Source organism: Triturus cristatus, chromosome 7 (assembly GCF_964204655.1).
Source record: "Triturus cristatus chromosome 7, aTriCri1.1, whole genome shotgun sequence".
In the NCBI taxonomy this organism is placed as follows: Eukaryota; Metazoa; Chordata; class Amphibia; order Caudata; family Salamandridae; genus Triturus; species Triturus cristatus.
Window position 1 is genome coordinate 1819293568 of NC_140590.1, and position 16403 is coordinate 1819309970.

The 16403-nt window shown below is 42.3% G+C and overlaps 1 protein-coding gene across 5 annotated transcripts in view; it reads left to right on the plus strand.

Annotated features, from left to right (window-relative positions):
* LOC146813264 (uncharacterized) overlaps window positions 1-16403 on the plus strand; it is a 127592-nt gene that overhangs the window by 20775 nt on the left and 90414 nt on the right. For all 5 annotated transcript variants that reach the window (XR_014966966.1, XR_014966967.1, XM_085620108.1 and 2 more), the window contains exon 2: window positions 5414-5522. The gene's annotated coding sequence lies outside the window, so the exon portion shown is untranslated. The remainder of the gene's footprint in view (window positions 1-5413; window positions 5523-16403) is intronic.

Consider the following 16403-nt stretch of genomic DNA (forward strand, 5'->3'; position numbering starts at 1 on the left):
TCCAGCCCCACACTGTTTAATATCTACATAGCCCCCCTTGCTGAAACCATCAGAGCATTTGGTTTCAAACCTCTCATATGCTGACGATACTCAGCTCCTAATCTCTTTTGACAAAGACCTGAATATAACTCGTCTGTTTTGCATCCGGGATGAAAGCCATCTTTTCCTGGATGACCAATAACTGTCTCCAGCTGAACACCAGCGAAACGGAGGTCATGCATTTTGGCAGAGCCCAACGGCTCTGGGCCCCTGACTGGTGGCCTTCTGAATTAGGCGCAGCACCAACTCCTAAAGTGGTAGTAAAAAACCTGGGCGTTTGCCTTGATCAGGTGCTGACCATGAAAGAACAAGTAGTGGGTACCACTGACACCTGTTTTCACATGATGCATCTGCTGCAAAAAGTCTTTACCGTACTTCTGCTTTTTGAGCTTTAAACTTTGGTCCAATCATTGGTTATCAGCTGCCTGGACTATTATAACACCCTTCTGGCCAATACCAGTGAGACACTTCTTACTAAACTACAAGTGACCCAAAACACAACAGCTCACCTCATCCAAAATCTTTCTTCAAGGGCTGCCTCTTCACCCCCTTTACGCTGCTTCACTGGCTCCTGGTGCAAAAAGGAATAATCTTCAAGGACAACTGTATAACTGTATAACTCATAAATCTCTTTTTCTGAAAAAATAGGGGTGCCCCTGGAATTTATTCCTAAATCAGGGTGCTAGTAACATTTGTTGGCAAAACGGACCAATAGAATGAATGTATGTGACATTGTATACAGGAATGTGAAATTACTTTTATTTTTATCACATTAAATATAGATCATGAGAAAATTACATATCATGTTTGTATTTCTTCATAGATCCAAAATACAAACAAAGAAAAGAACATATATTTCATACAATTGTTTGGGCTAATTATTTTTTAAAAAACGATTCACAAATCAGACAACAATAATTTTACAGCTTCATGTGGTCATGGCTTTGTTGGAGTTAACTCATAAATCTCTCAATGGGAAAGGAGCTAGTTATCTTGCAGCAAAGCTTACACCTTGCAAGGCAGAACCTTAAGATCCACAGACAAATCCCTTTTTACTATTCCTCGAATCAAGAAATCCCGTTTGGGTGGTCGACCTTTCTCCTATTTAACCCCTTGGTACTGGAACAAACTAAAAAACTATAAACATACGGAAATGCACTAATCACCTCAAATTCAGAAAACATCTTAAGATTGAGCTGTTCTGACCTAGTGTGTACTGTTTGCCTTAGTGCTACGCTTCACCAAGATAACCCTGCTGGGGGGATTTGTGCGGCTTACGCAACTGACAAAACATAACATAACAAATCCTGATTTTTCACAACATATAATGGTAGGACTATCCACCTTTTGTACTAAGATAGACAGGTCTTGTTCTCTCTGTCAGTCCACAATGTTGTACACTTCAGGTCGACTGTTGATTTCACAGGAACAGTTGCTTCTTTCATCATGCTCTCAGGGTGCCTACTTGTTAGAATAATCCTGTCTAATGAAATTGAGAAATCTGGATTTCCCTACATATTCATAATTCCCGCAACATATTTTGGGATGGGGCATCTGACTTGCTGGGTTCCCGGCCTAATTAAAATGTTATGGCAAAGTTGTACTTCGTGAAAAAGAGTCATCATCATCATTGCACTTAATCCATGAAGCAAAATTAGCATATTTGGTCCTCCTTAGTGTGCCACCCACGTGAGTAGCCCTTTAAAGCATTTCCCCAGCCTGCCAATGCAGTCTGAATCCAGTTTTAAGCTGCCAATTTGACTTGGCAAGTTATCCATCTTGCCAAGCCTTAAACTCCCCTTTTATTGTGTATGTCACCCCTAATGTGGACCCTAGGTAGTTTCTAGGGAAGGATGCATGTAATTAAAAGGTTGGACATGTATTACATGTCATGGTAATACAAAACTAAATTCATTTTTTGCTACTGCGAGGCCTACCCTAACATTGGAGATTTGTTATTAAATTTTATCAGCTATAATTTACGATTGGGAGCAGGTAGCTATATCATATTTGGTGTCTTTGGAATTGTAATGAAAATTCCTATTTAATGATTAAGATGGGTTGTGCCACCCACCTAAGTGAATGAATGAATTAATATAGAATTTATAAATCACTCTGTCACTCCCAAAGGAGCATCCTGGTGCTGGGGTTGCAACTGATTGAATTCAGTTGAGAAGAGTAGAAATAAAAAACAGTCATAAAATAAGGGAATAGCAGAGTATGTACAGGGCCTGCAAAAGATAGGTCTTCAGAAGCTTTTTTGAAGAGGGCTTACGACTCGGTGAAATGCAGATGACTAGGAAGAAAATTACATGCTATGGATCCTATCACTGAGAAGGATTTAGCTCCCCTAGTTTTTAGTCTGAAAGAAGGGGGCTTAAGAAGATTAGCATGGGAAGATCTAAGAGCTTTTGTTGGGGTATAGTGCAGACATTTAACTAGCAGTAAGGCATTTTGGTCCAGTAGCTTTGTGTGATCTGTACACCAGTAGGAGGATCTTAAAAAAGAGCCTTTTATGTACTGGTAGCCAGTGTAGACTTTTCAAGGTGGTGGAGGCAGAGCTCCGTGTGGGGAATTTTAGCACAAGTCTGGTGGCTCCATGTTGCACAATATGCAATTTATGCAAAATGTCTTTCGAGGCTCAGGCATTTATAAGCCATTACAAAAGTCAAGCCGGGAGGTGATAAGAACAAATTAATCCTATTTATTGGCAGCTAAAGGAAGAAAGTCAAAAAACGTTCTAAGAGACTCGATAAGGTTGAAGCACATGCCTGCCACTGCCATGGCTTGTGAAGGTAACATTTTAGACATGTCTAAGGCCTGCCATTGCAGAGCCTGTGCGTGCAGTTTAAACTGACATTTTAACCTGCCAAAATAAATCTTTTGTCAGGCCCAAACCTTCCTTTTAAATATATATGTCAACCCTGGGGTAGGCCCTGAACCATCCAGAGGGCAGGGTTCAATGTATTTAAAAAGTTGGACATGTTCTTTTAAGCTTTACATATCCTGGTAGTGAAGAACTCTTAAATTAGTTATTCACTACTGCAAGCCTATGTGGTGTTTATGCTGGGAGATACTTTACCGCCTACCTTTCCAATAGGATTACATTGGAGTAGCCAAGGCGGATATCTTCCCAAGGTAAATTGACATTTAAAACTGTATTCAGACTGCAATGCCTTTGGAGATGTAGGGGCTTATTTAAAATATGGTGAGTGGTCTGTCCTTCTACTGCGGTGCTTTGGCTACTCTGTTGGCTACCATCACAGCCATATTTTTGTTTCCCCTGTTGACGCATTTTGATTAAAGGGCTTAGATGAAATGGCGGGATCGCTTCTTACAAAAATGTAATGCCAAGTAGGAAATGGCCTTTAAAACACTTACATGGAAGCAATGAAATTGTTTCCATAGAGCCATTTTATTAGCAAAACATTGTTTAGAATACATGGCAGGATACAAAAATGCCAAAAGTGCAATACTGATTTGTCTACATACAGCGACAACCCCACATAAGAACATTAATCCTTTGTTGTAACTAGGCTCAACTTTCCTAAGTAATTGAAGGAACAGTTAGACTGTCCATAATGCTGCTTGCCTTTTGATGGCTACTAGCAGGTTGGAGCATTCCACATAGCTAGTTAAGCTTCTGGTGACAATGGTGTGCAGATCAAGGGCTTTATCCTTCCCCATAAGTCCATCTATGGCAAGGCTTCCATTTTCATTCTCAGAATGTTTTTCCAGTACAGACTAAATTCATCTCTAGACCAGAATCTTTAGTAAATTGAAATATAATGGCATATCTAAGACAAAGGCCAGTTTCTTTTTTGGCACTTGAACTGTGCCCATTTCGTCACTTTCTTCCTACACTATTTGACAGAACACCAAGAAAAAAATTAAATTGAAATATGGCTCTTTTCTAGGCTTTGACTTCCCTGGTTCCTTCTGATCCTGCAATCTCAACCATTTCCAGTGGCAAAAAGTGCTACAAAGATAAGATAGACACATATAATAAATAAATAAATATGGCTTCTGGACATGATAGCAGGTGTAGGATAACAGCTTATTTCTCCAAACTACTCTTTCACGGAGGAAGATGAATGTGGGTGTACTGTGGTACAAGTTAGCACCAAAAGCAGATATACTGCCCTAAGGTAAGTTGTTCTCATATACACATTGTGATCATGGCTATACCATACGTGTACTGTACTGGATTTCATAGTATAAGCCTGCTCCTTTTGACTGGCATGGTTGATATAATGCTATTTTATAGTGTGGCCTGTTAAAGGAGAGTTGAGATTCATGATTGTAATTCAGTGAGCTGCTTAAGTCATGTCACAGTGAATTTGTGGTTGCACTGCACCCCGAGGTAATGAAGACATACATGAGATAGATAGTTGCACTGAAGATACTTATCTTCTGAAGCAGGGTCTAGTTTTACCAGATAATGCCTTAGACATTTCTGTCCCACATCTGAAACATGAGGGTCTTAGATGGCCATGCCAGCTCACATGTAGGGGTTTGCTAAATTGCCCATACTGCCCCCAAACATTCACTGAAGACAGTAGGCCTTCTGCCTCCCTAATTAGACTACAGATATTTCTCTTGCAAAGGTGACAAACCTCAACTCACTGTTTTCATAGTAAACAAAGTCACCATACCCCCACTGCCTGCCGCTGTACCCGATGTACACATCTTTCCTGCACATCACGATAATGTGGCAAACACAAGAACCATCCAGTAGTTAGAAGAGCACAATTCGGTAAGAATCAGGTGGGGGCCAGCTGGAACATTTCATTACTTCACATCTGATGTTTTTCTGCTAGCTTTAGAAATTATGACAGCAACATAACCAATAACCTTTTATAATCGTCTGCTTTCATATCAGTTTCCGAGAAGTGACGCAAATCGTTTTGATAAATGTTCAATTTTTTGTTATGATGATCTATGGTCAAACATCAGTCAGAATCTGGACTTGTGGTCAGCAGTTCCTCATTAAAATAATTTAAAAGAACTGCCCCCAGTCTATTCGATGGGCACCTCGCAGAGTGAACTCTTGGGACAAGATATGTGTGGGTGCTACCAGTTAACCATTGTTTTTTAGCATTTTTGATTGAGGTTGTAAGGCTTTTTTGTACTTTGACATTTTCTCTCTCTCCTTCTCTCTTTCCTTTGCATTGACGTGATTTTGAAATGTACTAGATTGCATCTTTAGGCTCATAATTTGCTATGTGTCTTTGACACTTTTTACTTGCTACACTGCATTAGTGTTACCTTTGATTAATCAAGTGTTTTTTCCATTAATTGTATAAATTGTTTAAATAAATTGTGCCACTCTGACTCAGTTCCCGTATCTCACACTTGTGTCTTATTATTTTAGATAACACACCCCTTCTCAAATTAAGGTGGTAAAGAACCACCCTAAAACCACCCTCCAACAGCTGGTAACCTCAAAAAAAGGACCGTGCATAGAATTTCCAGCTTGCAAGGTGAGAAAACATTCCTCTGTGGCAGATGGAGATTGCCCCTCAGTGCCTCTTCTAGTCTGAACGACCACGCCCACATGTGGTCAAGAGCTTTTCTTTTTTTCCTCATTGCCTTGCCCAGGTGTAGTGTATGGCTGTGGTAGGTTGAGAACTTGTAGTGGTAATGCTGCCCAAAGCCACAGTTCCTTGCTGAACTGGTGTCTTGCCAAGAAAAAACAACCCCTTTGTAACGTGACACACTTGAGCCGGCACTGAGCCAGGATTTATTGTTAGATTTTGACATTTAAGGTTGTGGTTTCTGGGTTTCCCGTGCATGTTTTTTTTATACTGTGTATTTTCTTGTTGCGACAGATAGAGGAGAGTGCATGTGGCACCTCCCAAGTTTCCAGCACAGTTCAGGGTGACAGCATTGGACTTTTCAGCACAGTTCATGATGAGAGCCCCTGGGGTTTGAAGCACTGTTCATGGTGAGAGCCCCTGGACTTTTCAGCATAGTTCAGGGTGAGAGACCCTGGGGTTTGAAGCACTGTTCAGGGTGAGAGCCCCTGGGGGTTTCAGCATAGTTCAGGGTAAGAGCCCCTGGAGTTTTCAGCACAGCTCAGGGTGAGAGCCCCTGGAGTTTTCAGCACAGCTCAGGGTGAGAGCCCCTGGAGTTTTCAACACAGCTCATGGAGTTTTCATCACAGTTCAGGGTGAGAGCCCCTGGAGTTTTCAGCACAGCTCAGGGTGAGAGCCCCTGGAGTTTTCAGCACAGCTCAGGGTGAGAGCCCCTGGAGTTTTCAGCACAGCTCATGGAGTTTTCATCACAGTTCAGGGTGAGAGACCCTGGAGTTTTCAGCACAGCTCAGGGTGAGAGCCCCTGGACTTTTCAGCACTGTTCAGGGTGAGAGCCCCTGGGGTCTGAAGCACTGTTCAGGGTGAGAAACCCTGGACTTTTCAGCATAGTTCAGGGTGAGAGACCCTGGGGTTTGAAGTACTGTTCAGGGTGAGAGCCCCTGGTGTTTTCAGCATAGTTCAGGGTAAGAGCCCCTGGAGTTTTCAGCACAGCTCAGGGTGAGAGCCCCTGGAGTTTTCAGCACAGCTCAGGGTGAGAGCCCCTGGAGTTTTCAGCACAGCTCAGGGTGAGAGCCCCTGGAGTTTTCAACACAGCTCATGGAGTTTTCATCACAGTTCAGGGTGAGAGCCCCTGGAGTTTTCAGCACAGCTCAGGGTGAGAGCCCCTGGAGTTTTCAGCACAGCTCAGGGTGAGAGCCCCTGGAGTTTTCAGCACAGCTCAGGGTGAGAGCCCCTGGAGCTTTCAGCACAGCTCATGGAGTTTTCATCACAGTTCAGGGTGAGAGCCCCTGGAGTTTTCAGCACAGCTCAGGGTGAGAGCCCCTGGACTTTTCAGCACTGTTCAGGGTGAGAGCCACTGGGGTTTGAAGCACTGTTCAGGGTGAGAACCCCTGGACTTTTCAGCATAGTTCAGGGTGAGAGACCCTGGGGTTTGAAGCACTGTACATGGTGAGAGACCCTGGGGTTTTCAGCATAGTTCATGATGAGAGCCCCTGGGGTTTTCAGCACTGTTCCTGGTGAGAGCCCCTGGACTTTTCAGCACAGTTCATGATGAGAGACCCTGGGGTTTTCAGCATAGTTCAGGGTGAAAGCCCCTGGAGTTTGAAGCACAGCTCAGGGTGAGAGCCTCTGGGGTTTGAAGCACTGTTCAGGGGGAGAGCCCTTGGGGTTTGAAGCACTGTTCAGGGTGAGAGCCCCTGGAGTTTTCAGCACAGCTCAGGGTGAGAGCCCCTGGAGTTTTTAGCACAGCTCATGGTGAGAGCCCCTGGAGTTTTCAGCACAGTTAATGATGAGAGCCCCTGGGGTTTGAAGCACTGTTCAGGGTGATAGCCCCTGGGGTTTTTAGCACAGCTCAGGGTGAGAGCCCCTGGAGTTTTCAGCACAGCTCAGGGTGAGAGCCCCTGGAGTTTTCAGCACAGCTCATGGAGTTTTCAGCAGAGCTCAGGGTGAGGGCCCCTGGAGTTTTCAGCACAGCTCAGGGTGAGAGCCCCTGGAGTTTTCAACTGTCTTTATATTGTGACAGGTAAAGGAGAGTGTGCTTTGCATCTCTCAGCTCTTGCGGGTTCTGAAAGGGTCAGAACTCCTAAACTTATTTGTCAGTTTACGTCTCGTGGGTGTCAAGGGAGGTTTAGTGTTAGGAAGTATTAAGAATTCCCCAGCTTCTAAAGAGCTAAAACAGTTAATAGCTGATACACACAAATAATTCACTTTGTAATATCTTCCCGTTTAACAAGAGTGTTTCTGAACTGTGTATCAAACTAAAGAGGAAGTGATTCACTTTTAAACAACAGCTTCCTTTGTAGCTTCCTGTCCTCCCTGTGTGAAGCAGAAAATAAACACTCTTATCTATTGACATATTTTATATCGTACAAATTAGTTCTTTCTTTCTATTTTCTGGCAAACAAAGTACACAGTTTTTGCCTCTTAATTAATTGTGAAGGAATTGTTGTTTCTTTGCTCTTGGACAAATAGTTGCCTGATTGCATGGCAAGTTTTTAAGGTTTTTTTCTGTATCTTCTACTGACTCGGTTGGGATTTCTTCTAAAAATGGTGCCTGGTGCGTCAATTAAAATGGTGTTTCAGTTTTAGTGAGAAAAAATACAGATGCATAAAAAGCGTGTACGTATATGTCGTGTGCATGCATGTTGACCTGCTCCACTCTGTTGACTATATGTGTCCCCAGTTAAATTCCCTGTTAACTTGAGCACACACTGCCACCCCCTGTCTCTCGCCCATGTTTTGTTGTAAGAATATAAACACTTAAAAGCACATTATTACATTTAGCTTAAAAACTTCCTGTTAATAAAGCCCTTGGAAATGATTAATATAGGCTCACGCTTGAGAGGAGGTATTTAGCAGAGAACTTTAGATCAGAAGAAACAGGCTTGCACTAGATTTACATTTTTCGTGAGCACTAGGAAGGCTCACACACTTATTGAATAATAACAACAAAATAACAGAAGTGATCTTCCACTCACACCAAAATAGACCAGTTGCCATATTTATTAGCAGAACAGATACTATGGGCCCGATTCACAGAACTAACTTAAGACAAAATCCTAAACTTACTACCATTTTCGTATTCACAGAAGGCACTAACTCATATTGGTACTCACAGAAGTTAGGAGTCCTAACTTTAGGACTCCTAAATGCCTTCTGTGAATACCGAAAGTGGCTGAATTTCACTATTAGAACATGCCACACACACCAGGGCATGTCCTACCTTATCCCTGCAATGCACCCTGCCCATGGGCCTACCATAGAGGTGTCTGATATGAAGAAATGGGAAGGTTTATGGACTGGCAAGTGGGTGCACTTGCCCAGTCAGCAAGACAGTACCAGACTGCACGCCGGCTCTGCAACGGCAGAACTTAGACACATTTTTACAGGCTGCTTTTCTGTGTAGCACAACCAGTGCTGCAAGCCCACCAGCAGTATTTGGATTTACAAGCCCCGGGCACTCCTGGTGCACTGTACTAGGGTCTGACAAGTTAACCAAACCAGCCAATCAAGGAATCACAAAGTCACACATCAATTTACAATAGGGAGCACTTGCACTGTGGCACTGGACAGCAGTGGCACAGTGCCCTGAGCAACTAACACCAGCAAAAACATATGAGGCAACAGCAAAAAAATGGAACGGAGACCCACGCCAAGGTGCCAGGTCTAACAGTTTTCCTCAAATACAGTGGTAGGAAAGGGAAGACTCTTCTGAGCATGCTAAGAGTATGGAAGCAGGCTCCGATGGTAGAAGAGACATGGTCTACCAGGGTAAGTTTTTGGTCCAGTCGGGCACCAAGGTTTTTCACTACCAGTTTAGGGCATGGGGTGGGGCCTAGTTCCTCTGGACACCACGTAGGCGACCATCTCACAGTGGCATCACCAAATAGCATTATCTCAGTCTTGATAGCGTTCAATAGGAGAAAATTTATTTTCATCCATTCCGCTATAGATTTCATTCCTTCACAGAAGATGACTTGGGTGTTAGGGTTGGATTTGTCAAGTGGAAGGAGTAACTGGGTGTCATCAGCGTATGATATAGGGATAAAGCCCAGTTTTCTCAACAGTCTCGCCAGGGGAGCAATGTAAACATTGAACAGGGTAGGGCTCAAGCAAGTGCCCTGAGGTACTCCCTTGGTGATTTTGGTGGTTTTAGAGTGGTATGAGCCTAGGTTAACGGTCTGTGTTCTGTCGGATAGGAAGTTGGTTAACCATTTCAGCACTTTCCCTGTGATGCCTATGTCACCCAGTCTTCTGAGTAAAATTTGGTGGGATATGGTGTTGAATGCTGCGGAAAGGTCAAGCAGCACCAAAAGCACCGCCTGACCCTTATCCAACAGCGTCCTGATGTTATCCGTCACTGCCACTAGGGTAGACTCAGTGCTGTATCTGGGGCGAAATCCAGATTGTGAGGAATCTAGGCTGTTAGTGGATTCAATGAATTTGAAGAGATGTGTATTGATGTGTTTTTCTAAAATGTTAGTGTGGAGGGGAAGAAGCGAGATAGGTCGGTAGTTTGTAACGTCTTCCGGTGAGATTTTGAGATTCTTTTTAATAGGAAATATCTGTGCAGCTTTCCAATCTGAAGGGAGAGCTCCTTCCTTCAGAGAGCTATTAAGAATATTAGAAATGGGGTCAGCGAGCTGTTTGGTCAAGGTGGCAGTTAGTTTAGCAGGTATCAGGTCCAAAGGGGACCCTGATTTAGTGCCTTTTAAGAGAGCTCCTGTATCTTCTATAGTAAGTAGTGGACAATTTCCTAAGGAATTTGTTGTTGGTGGGATGTGTAGGGGTTCAGTTCCTGATTTAGATTGGGGATTTATAGCAGAAGTGATTTTGTTATAGATCGTGTCTATTTTCTGTGTGAAATGACTAGCAATGGTATCGTTCAACATTTGGGATGGTACAGATGCCGTGTCACAGGCTAAAGGACTGGTGAAGGTTTTTAGAATCTGATAAAGGCATTTCTGAGAGCTCCCAGCTTGTTCAAGAGAAGCTGCGATATGGGTCTTTCTCGCATTTTTTAGATTGCGGTGGTAATGGTTTAAACCCCCCTTAAATTTAGCTTTATCAGAAGGGTTTTGAGAGCGGCGCCAATGGCGTTTGAGTCTTTTGCATGAGCCTTTTTCTAGCCGCAGGGGGGTCAAGTACCACGGGGCCTGGCGTCGTTTAATGATTGAAGAGCATTGTTTCAGAGGTGCTAAAATATCTAAAGTAGTAAGTAGGCTAGCGTTAAAGGAGGTTAGGCATTTTTCAACCTTATCTGTTTCCGCGTGATGAGGTGGACAAAATGCACCTTCAAAGTGTGCTGGTGTAATCAAATTCCACTTTCTATAGCTTTAATTTGGATAGCATTTAGGAGCGGGGTGAGCTTTGTGGGTGTTAATCCAAAACTTGACCATAGAATGGTCAGACCAGGTCAGAGGAGTTGTAGTAACGTAAGATATGTCGGGAGAGTTAGTTAAGATGATGTCTAACGTGTGCCCTGCCTGGTGGGTTGGATCTTTATTTATTACAGTAAGGTTGAGTGCAGCCAGTTCGGTCAGAAAAGATGAGGCTTTCGGATTGTCTTGAATTTCACTATGTACAATGAAATCTCCAAGAACAAGGATATTTCTGGAGGACATAATAAGAACCATTGATCATGGTTAACCTCTCCATGTTTTTGGGTGAGAGACTGGTCCTTCCCACCGTTACAATGGAACCAGCAGCACTGAAAACACGTTCAGAAGAGACACATGTGACAGGGCAAGCCAGATAGTTTATCACCAACCTGCTGAGCAGTGGCCATTGGCCCCTTTTCCCATACCAATACCGCAATGGGTTTTGATCAATGTATACCTCTGTTGGGTCATCCAGAAAGGCCTGGACCATCCCCTCAATGATCAGGGGTGCGACACTTTGTTCGGCCCTTTTGTCTTTGCATCAGCACTGGACCTAGCAAATGCTTGCTGTAAATACCAATCCTTTAACGATTTTACTGGGGCTCATGATCCGGTTCTTGCTGTTGTCGATAGTGTTGGTAAGTGTTCTGAGCCAAACGCACTGCCCTCAGGCTCCGAAGTTGAACTTGACGCCGGATGCACTGCTGCAGTACTAGTTGTGCTTGTATGTAGCGCGCTTTTAATTACCAGCCGTTCATTTTCCAACTTACTGGCTGCCTCAGCTATCCAAGTTTTGGACCGGTCAACATCCACTTCTGAAAATTGAATTAGTGTCTTACTTTTCAGTGCCGATTTTGACCGTGGATCCAGAATTGTGGCACAAATGTAATGTACTTTTTACAAAATCTTCTTTTGCACCCTTGTATTGTCAGCTAAGCAACGGGATAAGCTCTCGAGCAACTCATATGCTTCTGTTTTTTCCTCTACACCTTTGTACGCTTCAGACACCTACTTCAGCTGTTGCTCTAGCATGTGCAAAAATGGGATAGCTTGGCCCGTAGTACAGTCCTCCTTGCTGACTTCACGTTTGAAGACCTCGAAAGGAAGAAGCGTCTCTGTCAGGCATTTAACTAGGCACCATTGGTCCATCTGAAGAGTCATGACTTTCACAGTAGCATCCCCTCTTTGCATGACATATTCATTGATTGGTCTGTACTGCTCAAACAGACGGTCAAGCATGTAATAAGTTGAGTTCCAATGTGTTGCCACCTCCTCTATGAGTGCTTTGACTGGCATTCTTCATCACGTTGAATGATCCTCAGCTGCTTCCAAGCTTTAAAAGAATGGCTGAAATGAGTGCATATTCTTCGGCAGGCGGCCAGTAAGTTGCTGACTATGGCTTAATCTTTCAGAAAGTCTTGAACTATAATGTTAATGCAGTGCACCAAACACGGGACCCTGAAATAGGAACCAAGCTCCATGGCCTTAAGTACATTACAGCCATTATCTGTGGAAACAAAACCAATCTTAAGCCCTCTTGGGCGCAGCCATTCAAAGACCTTGCTGTGAAACTCTTCCAAAATGTTTACAGCAGTATGAGATTTCTCCATGGGAACATGGCTACAGTTGCATGTTTCCGAGTACCATTCAAAATCTCAGCTGTGTCAACAGTACCTAATTCAGATAGCTTATCTCTAACCCCCACAAAAGAGACCCAGTGTGCAGTGATGCACATGTAATCAGTGACTTGGCAACTGGTCCACATGTCTGTTGTCAGGTGGATATTGGGAACAGCACTCTGCTGCAAACCAATCCAGCAATTTGTGATGTAGTGCTGGAACAGCAACTCTGGTGAAATAGGACCGGCTGGTCACCTTCCATTTAGGGCAGATGGCTGACACAAATTCAATGGAACCCACCCCTTCCACAAATGAAAAAGGGAGAAGGTCCAGGGCTAACATTTTAGCCAGCTTCGCACTAGACAACAATGCCGTTGGGTAGGAGCCTGTAGAGTGGTGGCCCATGGGGGGAACGCTGGCGCGTCCCTCAAGGATGGGTGCAAGGATGGCATGGAGCTGACCTCAGCACACTCCCACCATAGCTGAGGATGGCTCCAAGCTGCCTTCAGCTTGAAACGGGTTAAGCTAAAGAAATAGAAATAAATGTAATTAAATCAGAAGCATAATATTTTTACAGTGGGAGGGAATCTAGTCAAAAAAAGAACCGGAATGAGAGAATTTTATATAAAAAAGTTGGACCTTATTAGCCCAGGGTTTTTTCCCATGCTTAAGATAGCGTTAATACAGTTTTAGGCCCTGAAAGACAGCCTGTCTGAAGCCATGAAAAAACCTTGAAAATCAGGGCTGATAGCCTTATAACAGTCTGAAGCCCTACAACTGTCTTAACCACTGAAAAATCCTTCAAGGTCAGGCCCTGAATATTTTATTAGGAAAATATAAAGTTGCAAGATTTTAAAATAAACACAGCTTCATAACAGTACATTTCAAATTCATTATGTTTTAAATTTCATCATGTCAATACCATTATACATTTTATTAAACCTCCCCATTAAAATTATGGGGCAAGTATCAGCGCCTCTGTATTTTACTGACAAAAGAGGAAACAAGCATTGGCAAAGTCATTAGGTCTAGCATCATCCGCCATGCTTTTGGCAGTTCTTGTTTTGTATTGTCATGGCTTTTGCAAAACTTGGGGGCATTTTACAAGCCCCTATCACCACATGAACGTCACTTTTAATGACATTCCTGTGGCGACAGGGGCTTTGCTTTATTTACAAATAAACAAATAAGTCACCCATTCACGCTATAGTTAGCAACGGGTGTTGCTGTGGGCGTTCCGCCCCAACTCCCATTGATTTTGACGTTGCCCCTATTTCCAAGGGTGGTGTAAACAGGAGGCAGCTCCAAAATTAAGACCATGGTGAAACAAGGAGAAATGCTTTATTTCTTCTTGTGTTTGCTGTTCTATGTCTGCTGCACGGTGCAGCACACATAGAAACAGCAAAACTCCATGAATGATTGTTGATGTACAGAAAGGTGTCCCTTCCTGCACATAAACGATCATTACAAAAATGGCGAATTGCAACTTCTATGTTGCTGCACAATGCAGCACACATACAAGTTACAAATCGCCATTTGTAACTGTTTATGGGCAGGAAGAGGCACGTTCCGGCACATAAACAATCATGCTCACAATGCAGGCACCATTGTACTATGGTGCAAGGGTACCTCAGTGGGTGCTAGGCAGCTTAATTTAGTACCAGCGCTAGGGAAAATACAAAGATGTGCTGTATCTTTGTAAATACAGCTCATTCCTGCATTTTTGGAATGGCAGAGCCATGCTTTAGCATTTTGAGCTTAATGCCACACTCCGCCATTTCCTTGAACATATGACCCTTAATTGTTTGGAAAGCTGCTGGGCATTTGTCTCTAAAAGCACATATTACCATAACACTGCCTGACACTGAAGGGGACTACTTTGTGTGTATACAGGCTACAATGGTTCTTTTGGGGAGAAATCAATTGCTTTGAAAAGGACAGAGAGAATTACTTAATATCTACTGACTGAGTATAACAAATATAGCATTAACAAGGGTTAGTTCATAAAACATATTACAAAAACATTGGAACGTATATCAAATGACTTAAAGACACAGATTTAAGCAAAACACCTACCAATAAATGCGTGCTAAAGGCTCTTCTTTTATATCAAATAAAGGCATAAGTTGAATATATACAGAAAATCGGAGGGCTGTCCATACAAGAAATACTGATAAAGTGATACGTGATAAGGTGACATTAAGTGCTCGGTGATAATAGTGAAGTGAATATATACAATTATTTACACAGGGGAATAGAATACGGTTAGTATGAGAGTAGACAATAGCTTTGATGAACAGCGGGTTTAGCTTATTGATTTGGCAACCAGAGATTTGATTGATCTGAACCATCTGTATTCGTTGACGTTTGGACTCTGACAGAGCACTATTGGAATGTAATGGCGGGGCTTCTTCAGGACAAGTGGGGGTGTAGACAGCCTAAAAAAAAAATTTGCTGAGGAGAATTGACAATTGTGTTCCAACATAAGAGGCAAGATGGCTAGGTAGCTAAGGGGTCCCGTTACTCACCCAGAGAGTGGGATGATTCGCTGAGGCCTTTCTTCCCAGGTGGAGGATGATAAGGGATGAGAAGGGACCCACCATGACATTCCAATAATGCTCTGTCAGGGTCGAAACATTGACAAATATAGATGGCAACGGCTAGTGCTCAGAGAAAGACATATGGCACCTGTACACTGAGACCTGGCCTGTGGGGAAGACCTGTACCCAATGGGGATGATGTGCAGGGATACCAGGTAGTGGGGATCACTGACAGAATATCGAGGAGAAGAATATCAAGCTACCACAATATCGAGGTGAAAATATCGAGTGACAGAATATTGACTTCCTATCTACAAACAGGTAAGTACAAAAATATTGAATCCTAAATATCGTTGTTAATAATATAGTTTGCTAAAATATCGACTTTTTTAAATGTCTTAAAAGTAATATAAAATTAATGAAATAATAAATATAATTAAGTAAAACATACTTAAAAATAATTAAAAAAGATTAATAAATAATAAATGTAATGTAAAAAAATAAAAATGCATATAACTTAATAATAGTAAAGAATAATACATATTTTTAGTTATAAAATATTAAAAACATCATTTAAAATACAATTACATATATATATATTCACTGAAAAAACTATAGGTTTCAGGCCTGATATAGTTAGGAATTAGCATTTTAAAAACCTTAGAAATTCACTGAAAAAACAATAGGTTTTATGGCTGTTATAGTTAGCTGGACATTTCACTCGAACAAAACCATTGAAATTCCTCCGATATAGTTAGTTGTACTAACTACATCTCGCACGCCCGCAATCCACTGCTGATGATGTCACATATTACATCAGTCATGACATGGTCAGTGACATCACTGATGACATCTCAAATGACATCACTGAGGACATCACCGATGACATCATCCAGAGAATGTGGTTTGGTTTGTTATTTAAATATGTATTATATATATAGCAATTTGCATTGAAGAATGAGTGGATATATAAAATTAAATATCTGGATGGAGGATTTAGTAGCAGTGTGATTGACTGTTTACTCGACTAATTTATAGTGTCTCACTAAATATATTGGAAAGTGACTAAACTGTGTGAATATCTGTATCACTTTGTCAGAGTATTTGTATGGGAGAGTGAATGTGTGTGTGGTTCGGTGAGGGGTGTGTGACTCACCAATGTTGTGTGAATAGTTGATTCAGTAGGTATATGAAGTTAAAACTACATGTTATAACAGTTGTTTGGGTGAGTGAATATCTTTATGGGTGTGGCGATGAGCAAATATATGTCTCAATGGTACATATCCAACA